This window comes from Canis lupus, chromosome 13 (assembly GCF_003254725.2).
Source record: "Canis lupus dingo isolate Sandy chromosome 13, ASM325472v2, whole genome shotgun sequence".
Taxonomy (NCBI): domain Eukaryota; kingdom Metazoa; phylum Chordata; class Mammalia; order Carnivora; family Canidae; genus Canis; species Canis lupus.
The window spans coordinates 3,041,614-3,051,744 of record NC_064255.1 but is presented as its reverse complement, the minus strand read 5'-3'; the positions used below and the strand labels follow the sequence as shown (position 1 = coordinate 3,051,744).

The following is a 10,131-nucleotide window of genomic DNA, read 5'->3' as shown; positions in this document are numbered from 1 at the left end:
TCAGAACTGAGCTGAGTTGTAGGCACCCACTCAGTGTCCGCTGAGAATTGGAGGATTGCTTGGTAGTGTTGGAAAACACGCATCAGAGCCATGACTCAGGATTCTTCCAATTAGCACCTCGGCTGTAAAAGCCGATGTGAAGGCAAGAGAAGAGAAAGACCTTGTGACTATCAAATGTATTTTATGCACGTGGGACAAACACCTGTTTTGTATGTGTGTGAGCACAGTGTCCCCCGCCCTCTGCTCTTGGTAATGGCAGCCCTCCCTTCCTTGGGGTTACCACCCCACCCCCCACCCAGTGTCAATCATAGATCCCATGCCCCAGCCTCAATGGTTGTCTGAAGGGTGGATGCATGATCCCAGCCATACCAACCAGAAAAGTGTCCTTTGGCTCTACAGATATTGGGAGAATAATCTTTCTTTCCTCAGGGGATGCTGAGCTGTGATGATGTAAGAATGGAACGGTCGGCCTCCATACCTCCCTTTGTTCATCAGCCATTAGGAGAGAACAAAACCAGTGGAGAGACAGAGGGCTTTTGCAGCTTTAACCCAGCCCTGGCTCAGTGATGGGAGTCCGAACATTCCTTCGGTTTGCTTAAGCTAGTTGGGATGCCTCACAATCCTAAAGGACTAATTCATGTTAAGTTCCACTAGTGCTAATTTTCACAGTCCTTAGTTGAGACTCTCCTGAAAGTAATTCAGTGTTGTCATTTAGTTTCATGAATGATGAACCTTGAAGTTTGAAAGTTCCAGCCAAGGTCTTTTTTTTTTTTTTTTTTAAGGATTTTATTTATTTATTCATGAAAGACACAGAGAGAGGCAGAGACATAGGCAGAGGGAGAATCAGGCTCCTTGCGGGGAACCTGATGCGACCCCATCCCAGGACTCCGGGATCACAACCCAAACTAAAGGCAGATACTCAACCACTGAGCCACCTCAGTGCCCCTCAGCCCAAGGTCTTATGGCATTAAACAAACTGACTTGTGACTTAGAACTCTGAAGTCCTCGGGGGATCCCCATAAAAAAAGGAGCCCTCAGCTCATGTGGTCAGAGTATTTGGAGACAAGAGGACACCAAACAGACAATACTTTGCTTAAGGACCTAGGACATCTCAAGACAAGGAGACTGAGACAAAGGAATCAAGTGAGTTGGGATTGAGATCCTACTGGATGGAATCAAAGCAACCCTTTGGACTTGGATTTCTACAGTTCTGGGTCCAGTAAAAGGTCCAGTTGAATTATGAGTCCCTGAAAGATTTAGCAGATTTCCAGAATCTTACGGATTCTAGTCTTCCAAGAGAGAGTAGATCACTGGGTGGTATTTGCTTCATTCATACATATGTGTGTGTGTACATATACACATACACACACACACACACACACACACACACACACACACGCAAACAGGCTCTAGCTCACACATTTCTCCAGAAAGGAAGATTTAAAGAAATGGTGGGGAAAAAAAAATCAGAATTCCTTAAAACCTCCTGGGGAATCATGTGAACTTGGCCCCTATTCCTCCTGCAAGATTTTCATCTCAAAGTTCTAAATTCTTTTCACAGCTCTTGAGTAGGTGAAAGCCCCTTGAGAACGAGGAGTCTTGTATTGTCTTGCTTTCCTTTGGGAAGCAAGGAGGGAAGATTGAGGAGTCGGAAGGTTGGGGGATGGGGGTGTCCATATCCCCTGCGCCTCCAACCTGGCAGGCCCAGGTTTGAAAAGCTCCAGAAAATGCAGCACTTGAAAATGTAGCCAGGAGAGCGTAGACCCAGGAGGCCCAGAACTAGAAGCAAATGTGGGTTTTCGGTGTTATTCTTGTCTTCGCTAGGCCAATCACTCCTCCTCCCTGTTCTTGCTGCCTGGAGCCGAGTTTTTAAAGGGTAACTCTCTCCCTGCTGAAAGGGAGCTTTTGTCTGCCTAGGGAATTCCTGAGCACGAAGGAGGGAATCAGGAGAGAGGTTCGGGTTCCTGCCTGGCCACCTCCCTGCCCCAGCGGGCTCAAGGTGGAGTGTGTGCCCCGGGGGTGAGTGCTCCTTTCTCCACCACTGTTTTACTGGTGGCACAATCAGCCTCTTAGAAGATGCTAATGAGATTCTGGTAGAGAGCTACAAAATCATCTGTGGCAGATGGTAGAAGGTTAGGTTTTGATTCCTCTTGTTCCACTGTTGTTTTTCTCTAAAAATGTGCTAACCAATGTGCTGCTTTCTTGTGCTTAATTTTGACAAAGCCACAAATTAATTTTTTAATCCTTTTCATCCATCTTTCCTCTAATCGTAAATATCTTTTTAGAAATGAAAGCGATTCATTATGCAGCTTCTTTCCTCTGCCCCTCCCCTGCAGTCTGTATTTTTTTACACAGAAGAAATCATTTGAATTCTCTTTGAACCTACAGAGAGAATATAGGCCAATGCTCTGAGTGCCCCTGGTAATGTGTAATTTCATTTTCTTATCGACTGGTGCAAGGCTAGGTTATCATGTTTTGGTATGTTTACACTCCCTCGTGGACAGATATAAGAACCAAAAAGGAGCCAACAAAAGGAATACCACCATTTATTGAATACCTTCAACACTCCGGGCATCATGCTAAGCAATATATGGACAATATTTTAGCTAATCTTCACATTAATCCTAAGTAGGCACTGTCCCTATCCCCAATTTACAGATGAGGAAACTGAGACCAGGAGAAAGAAACATGTCCAACATAGAATGGCCAGGAATTGAAAGCTAGGGAGTTCTGCTCCGAAGCCAATGCTTTCAGACAGTACATTCCTCTGTTTTCCTTGATGAATTTCAGTTGCATTAGTGCTGGTGGTCTCTAGGACTCAGGGGCACTTTTCCTGATTCCAAACCCTTGTTTGGAGGCCAGATATCAAAAGGTTTGTTTATGGTGAGAGAATCTGATACTAGTTACAGAGTCATTGGCTTAGCTTCAAAGATGGAAAGCAGACCCACCATTTTGCAAATGAAGATGTTAGGGTATGAACGGTGTTTCAGGGACCTATCACTGTGTAACACACCACCCTAACACTAAGCAGCTTAAATCACAAAACTATTTTATTGCTCCCAATTCAGTGGGCCAGGTCTTCAGGCAGAGCTCAGCGGGGCTGTCTGGTATCAACCGGGTTGGCCAGGTAGCTTCGAGGCCCTGAGGCTGGCTTCTGGCTCTCAGCCCAGCAAGATAGCCTGGTACTCTACGTGGTGGCTCAGGCTCAGAGAACATGAGGCCTTGGGCCAGAACCGGAACAGCATCCCTTCTGTCTCCTTCCATTGGGCAAAGCCAGTCCCAGTACCAGCACAGATCCAAGGGGAAAGGGAATTGACTCTACCTCTTGATGACAGGAGCAGCGCATACACACATGGTCATCTTTACAGACAGCACCACACACGGTGACTTGTCGGTCACAGATAGCCAAGGGTTAGGCCAACATCATAGAAAATCTTACCACGGCAGCCTTCCTGGAAGGCAAAAGATTCCCCTCAGAATCTGTGTTCTTTTTTCTACTCTTTCAGTCCGAACAGGTAAATGTGAAAGGTGTTTTATAGGGAATGGGGTGATGCCACTCATCTAATCCTGTGGGTGATGATGTTCTATGAGCCCATGTGACTGACTGTGTCTGTCCCACATCACACTCAGTGGCACCTCCTCTGATCTGGGCCAGCCTGCATGTTCCCTTTGCCAAGAGTGAATCCCAGGCAAAGGAAAGGGGATCGGAGGTGTTTGCCCTACCAATGCCACAGAGGTGATGAGGCCAGAGATGTTGTAGAAGCTACCAAGATGATTGAGGAAGAGAAAACCTCCACCCACCCAGAATGATCAGCCCCATGTGCCTCTAACAAAAACAGATGGAAGGCCTCGCCAAGAAAAATTCAGTGAGAAAAGAAAGGAATTTCAGGCCTTAACTAGGCAGGCCGTTTGCAATCATTTTAAAAAGCTCATCCACCGACTTGAGTAAGGAGAAAACATACACTCAAGGTCCAGTGTAGGAATATGTACCTGGGAAAGAAAAATAAAGTGGACTATGACCAGGTGAAGAATAATTCAAACTTAGCAACTGTTTGAGCAAGAGGGAGCCTAAGAGATCAAATTTAGTCCAAACCCCATTTTATGCGTGAAACAATTGAGGCCCAGGAGAAGACAGAGGTGAGGTGCCTGCCCCAGCTCCCACAGCTCAGTTATTCTTACCTTCGTAATGATCACTTAGTAACCACTGATTAGGTGGCAGGCGTTTTGCTGGGTGATGGAAACTCGAGGTGGAGTAGGACACTGTCCTTGCCTTCACAATGCTGACTGTCTAGGGGAGGAGAAGTTTGTGAAAAGCAGGATCACAGAACAAGGCAGGGAATGCTGTGCCAGCCATGCTCAGAGTGGACCAAGGCTGCCCCACATCTCAGCTCGGGGCTCCTTGCTTGCTTGAAGTCCATGGGCTGCGTGTAGAAGAAAGCTTGGTTTCAAAAATCCTGCCAACTGAGCTACCCATTGGAGCTACATCAGAGCCCTGTGCTTTAAAAGAGAGTGTAGTCTTTCAATCTCATGTGCATTCAGAAGAGAACATCCTGAATGTGCCTTGCATTTGGGCAGGTCCTAAGAGAGCATTCACACATCTCAGGACAAGGACAATGTTGCTGCATGTGATCACCACCACCAGTCCCAAGGGAGGCGGGAGCTTTAATCCAGAACCTCTGACTTCCAACCCCTTTGCTGGGCTACCACAGGAGACATATTCTGGCTGGAGGTCACCACAAGCACCCATGTGGGGTCCTTTACCAACTCATAAAGTTGGTTTATAAAGGGTGTTGGATCTAAAGGGAGCTTAAGAGGTTTGGGAGAGTACGGCGATTCACTGGTGGCTTCTACTTTCCACAGCCTTCAGCTTCTACCAGTGGTCCTCAAAGGTTGCTGCCCCTTCCAATCATCTGGGGAGCTTACAAAAAAACCTGTGTGATTTTTTTTCCTACCTATGTGAGGGAGAGAGGGGAGCCCAGACCTGGGTGTGACTTTACTCTGCAAGCCTCAGGTTGCTCATCTGTCTGGGGGGAGAAACTCACAATCCAGAACCCCCTCAGAAGGCTTGACGTGAGTCAGCCACCCATCAGAGGGCTATACAGGAGTGCCTTGCTTAGTTCTCACGACAGTTCGAGTTAACGATCCTAACTCCATCTTACAGATGAAGACACTGAGGCTGAGACCTTAAGTCACCCTGCCCACAGTCACAGGATGAGCAATAGGCTACAGTTTGGGGGCAGCCTCTGGGGAAAGCCTGCACACTAACCTCTGCCACACCCTTTCCAAGGGGCAACGACACAGAGAGAAGTTCCCCAGGTATAGTCGTCTTCTCTCCTGGATCCCGCCCTTCCCGGTGTCTCTCTGTTCCCTGGGATCCTGACCCTTGATGGCTCCTGCTCTCTAGCTTTCTGTGACTCTCACCACCTGCTCTGATCATTCTTCCTGCCACCGTCAGCGCCTGCCCCCAGCAGGACTGTTCTCCCAGGGACTCAGGCCACCCAGGGACCCAATGCCAGCACCGCCCCCCGCCCCCCAGGCTCTCATGTGGACCCTTCCACGTATTCCATCCAACCCAGTCTCCCTCCTTTTTCTCCCCACCCCCACCCCGCCCCCCAGACTGTTTGAGCTTTGGCTTCAGCCCAGCAGTCCTCCTATGAGGGGGGCAGAGAGCAGGGAAAGGGGAGCCTGGAGAGCTCCTTCCTCTACTGTCATTTCCTGGCTGAGTCGGCCATGAGGGTCGGTGGAGAGCTCAGCCGTCCTCACAGAGCTAGGACAGCTCGCCGGGCGCCGGGGCCTTCCCGACGTCGTCTCACCTCTAGCTTGCCAGACACTGGCAGGCCAACAATCACACCCCCATTTCGCCCATAAAGAACCGGGCGGGGCCCTACTTCACCAAGCTGGAGAGAGGCACAGGTGGGATTTCAACCCCTGTCCATCTGCTCCACAGCCCGCATCGACCCTATTGCAAGAGAAAGGCCGAGAAGCAAGGGGCGTTTACAGAGGTGTCTGGCAGCCCCACATGTACCCCCAGGCATCCCCGGGAGCTTGTTAGAAAAAATGCAGGTTCTCGGGCCCCGCCCCAGACCTCTGGAATCGAAACCTGCATTTTCACAAGGTCCCAGGGGGTTCAGTGCCTGCCGTGGTCCGCCGTCCGCAGCCGCGGCCGAGCGCGGGAAGCACCCGGGAGCTTTGACCCGGCGTCAGGGGTGCGTTGGCCTTTAGCTCCCCAGCTGGTTCTGAGGCGCCGCAAGCTTTGGGCACCACCGGCAGGAGGAGGTGGAGGCCGCGGAGGTGGAGGGAGGCCGCGGAGGTGGAGGCCGCGGAGGTGGAGGGAGGCCGCGGAGGTGGAGACCGCGGAGGTGGAGGGAGGCCGCGGAGGTGGAGGGAGGCCGCGGAGGTGGAGGCCGCGGAGGTGGAGGGAGGCCGCGGAGGTGGAGGCCGCGGAGGTGGAGGGAGGCCGCGGAGGTGGAGGCCGCGGAGGTGGAGGGAGGCCGCGGAGGTGGAGGGAGGCCGCGGAGGTGGAGGGAGGCCGCGGAGGCCTGCCATCCCTGTCCAGGCCGAGCCCGCGGTGGGCCCGCGAGGCCCCTGCCAGGGCGCGGGCGATCTGGGGCTCCGGCCCGCGCGAGCTGCCGGCCGGACACCCGCTGCCGAGGGACGCGGGGCAGGGCGCGCCCCAGGAGCCCGACGGCCGGGCCGCGCGGAGAGCGCTGGGGGGAGGTCTCGGGGCGCGGGGCGCAGCCAGCAGGGCGCAGGCGCAGAGCCGCGAGGCGCGGGGCGGGGCTGGGCTGACCGCGGGCTGCGTGGCAGGGGGCCCGAGGGGCGCCTTCCTTCCCGGGCCGGCGCGTCTAGCGGGAGGAGGGACGCGAGCCGGGGACGCGGCCGCTCTCCCGCAGCCCCCACGGCCCCTGTGCAAGCCCGGAGCCCAGGCCGGGACTGGGAGCCTGTCCCCGAGGATCCCCCTGCCCAGGGGATGGTGACCGGGAGGCTCCGGCAAGGCTGCTCCACAGGTCTGGAGCGTCAGGGTTCAGGAAGGTTCCTCTCGAGCGGCTCCATGGCCCCGCACCTGCCTGGAGGTGGGGTACCTCCGCCCTGGGCCCTCCGGAAATGCACGTTCTCCAGCCTCGTTGGCACAGGATGAGATGAGTACAGCTGGGGAAGACCATGGAATCTGCATTTTTTAAGTACCCTCAATGTTGGGTTTTTTTAAGCATGTGGTTGCTGATCCTAACTGGAGAATCGCTGATTTTGTAGACGTTCCCCTGAACATCGATGATGCGTTAACCACAAATGGGTGTTGCTGAACAACAAAGTTGAGCTGCCTGGGGAGGGAGATGCCACTGGCAGGCGTTGGCTGAAGTGAAAATCAAGCCAGGGGCACCAGGCCCAATCTTGTCTCTATAAGACAAGATTGTCAAGGGTCAAGACAAGGGTCAAATTTACCCTCAGGGAATTCCCAGGGAGCTTCTCCACCCCTCCCTTCTGCTTTTGTGGTATTGAATACCACCTGAGGGATCCCTGGGTGGCGCAGCGGTTTGGCGCCTGCCTTTGGCCCAGGGCGCGATCCTGGAGACCCGGGATCGAATCCCACATCAGGCTCCCGGTGCATGGAGCCTGCTTCTCCCTCTGCCTGTGTCTCTGCCTCTCTCTCTCTCTCTGTGACTATCATAAATAAATAAATAAATAAATAAATAAATAAATAAATAAATAAAAATTGAATACCACCTGAAATAAAGTGTCAGCTGGCACTTTGACACCTCTTAGTTTTAACAGGATATACTTCCAGTTTGGTCAAACGTTATCCTGTTAACAGCCCATAATGGGGGGAAAAAAAGAACAAATTCTATTTTCTACGACGAAGGCAGATGACCTTGGCTCAAATCTCATCCTTCCCACTTATTAGCTGGTAACCTTGGGCAAGTTTCTAACTTCTTCCTGCCTCCATTTCCTTATCTGAAAAAGGTAGTTGCAAATATTTATTTTATACTTACTACTTCTAGATAAGAGATTTGCAAGTGTGATCTTCTGTAATTCCCATTTTACAAATGAGGAAACTGAGGCACAGAAAGGCTAGATATTGAGATCATAGTGCCAGCAAGGGGTAAAGCTGGAACTTATGTGTGGCACTCTGGCTTCCAGGCCTGGGTACCAAACGCTGTGCTGCACTGCCAGTTACATAAGATGGGAGGGGGCTACCCACCAATGCAGCAACGCTGAGGTTTTTCCTTCCCATTAGCACCCTGCTCCTGGGTGCAAAGTTTCCTTCTGCCAGAAAGCTTGCAACTCTACTGGGCCTTTTAAAATTGGTATTTATATAGGAAAGCTGAGAGGTGCTTTGGAAAAGACTTCAGTACAAACCAGCATTGAATCTCCTGGTGACCTTCAGGCAGGCTTCAACAGAGGCCCATCTACAGCAAGGGATGGACACTGATGTGGCTTCTTGTCCAGGGGCTGGCAGTGCTGCCCAATGTAGGAAAATGGCTTGCAGGCTTAGCCTCTACTCGTCGACTGGTCTCCTGCATGACAGCCTGGCTCTGATCGTCTCATGTGTGGTCGCTCTTCTAGCATGAATTTTGAGGTGCATGCTAGAATTATGGGTATTATGGACAATTCTGATAAGGTCTCAGATGTAAACAAGGAACATGTTATTGGGAACTGGAGAAACGGTGATCCCTGTTATAAATTGGCAAAGAGCTTGGCTGAATTGTGTTCTAGTGTTTTGTGTGTGAAAGGTGAAAATTGTGAGCTGTGAAATGGAGTATTTAGCTGAGGAAATCTCAAAGCAAAGTGTTGAGGGAGCCAGCCGCTTGGTATCTCCTGAATCCTTATAGTAAAATGTAAAAGGAGAGACATGAATTAAAGAAGGTATTGTTAAGCAAAATGGAACCAGGGCTTAGAGTTTTAGAAAATTTTCAGTCTGCCATAATTGCAAGAGAAAAAAAAGTTAGAAAGCTTGCTTTGAATAGAACACTAAGCGTGTGGCTGAACAACCATTTGATAACATGAGAATGAGCACAGATCTAATCAGCCAGCCCAGTGGAAGCCAGGCAAGGGATGGGGTTATACCAGCAGACGCTGCCCGTTTGAATTGAAGGAACAAGAGAAAGCAGGACAGAATGCAGGAAAGTTTTTCAACTTCTTGTGTGCTACAGGCCCATAGCACAGAGCTATTTGGCTGAAATGTGCACTCTTCTTCAAGGAAAAGGAAGAAGGACCCTATAGGCAATTCAGAGATTAGTAAGCCATCACCTTGCAGGCCAGAAAGCTTTGGTAGAGCTGTGGAGATGAGACCCCTGCCCCAGTGGGTCAGGAAGGCAGAGCACTGAACCAAAGAGGATTATTCTTGAGCTTTAAAATCGAGCAGAATTTGCCTTGTTAGGGCTTGCTTGGGATCCATTACCCCTTCTTCTTTCCTCCTTTTCCCTTTTTTTTTTTTTTAAGATTTTATTTATTTATTCACAAGATACACACAGAGAGAGACAGAGACATAGGTAGAGGGAGGAGAAGCAGGATCCATGCAGGGAGCCTGATGTGGGACTCGATCCTGGGACTCTGGGATCATGCCCTGGGCCGAAGGCAGACGCTCAACCACTGAGCCACCCGGGCGTCCCTCCTTTTCCCTTTTGGAACGTGAATGCCTACCCTGTGTCTGTCCTACTGCTGTATTTTGGAATATATAACTGGTATGGTTTCAGAGGTTCATAGCTGAAGGGAAATATTGCCTCACAGTGACTCAGACTGGTCAGAACTCTCCAGCATGAGATATCTGGATTTGGGTAACTCATTGCTTTAGATGACTTGTTGAGACTTTGAGCTCTAGAGTTGCTGCTGGAATGAGTCTTGACTGGTGAGTTGCTGGGAAGAATGGAGGTGTTTTGCACGTGAGAAGGACACAACTGCTGTGGACTGAACTATACCCCTCCCCCACCCCAAGTTCCTGTGTTGAAGCCTGAACCCCTCTGTGATCTTGTATTTGGAGGTGAGGCCTTCAGGGGATAGTTAGGGCTAGGGGAGATTAGTGTCCTCATGCAGAGAGACCAGAGAGCCTACTCACTCTCACTCTCGCTGCCCTGTGAGGACACAAGAAGATTGCCATCTGCGAAGCACGAAGAAGGTTCTCTCTAGACACTGACC

The 10,131-nt window shown here is 50.9% G+C and overlaps 1 long non-coding RNA gene across 1 annotated transcript; it reads right to left on the bottom strand.

The window, feature by feature from the left end:
• Positions 1-3,032: 3,032 nt before the first annotated feature.
• LOC112662364 (uncharacterized) lies at positions 3,033-5,561 on the bottom strand. Its single transcript, XR_003138457.3, has 2 exons — positions 4,180-5,561; positions 3,033-3,452 (listed from the first exon to the last, which is right to left on the bottom strand). It is a non-coding gene; the product is annotated as an uncharacterized LOC112662364 (long non-coding RNA).
• Between the last annotated feature and the right edge of the window lie 4,570 nt (positions 5,562-10,131).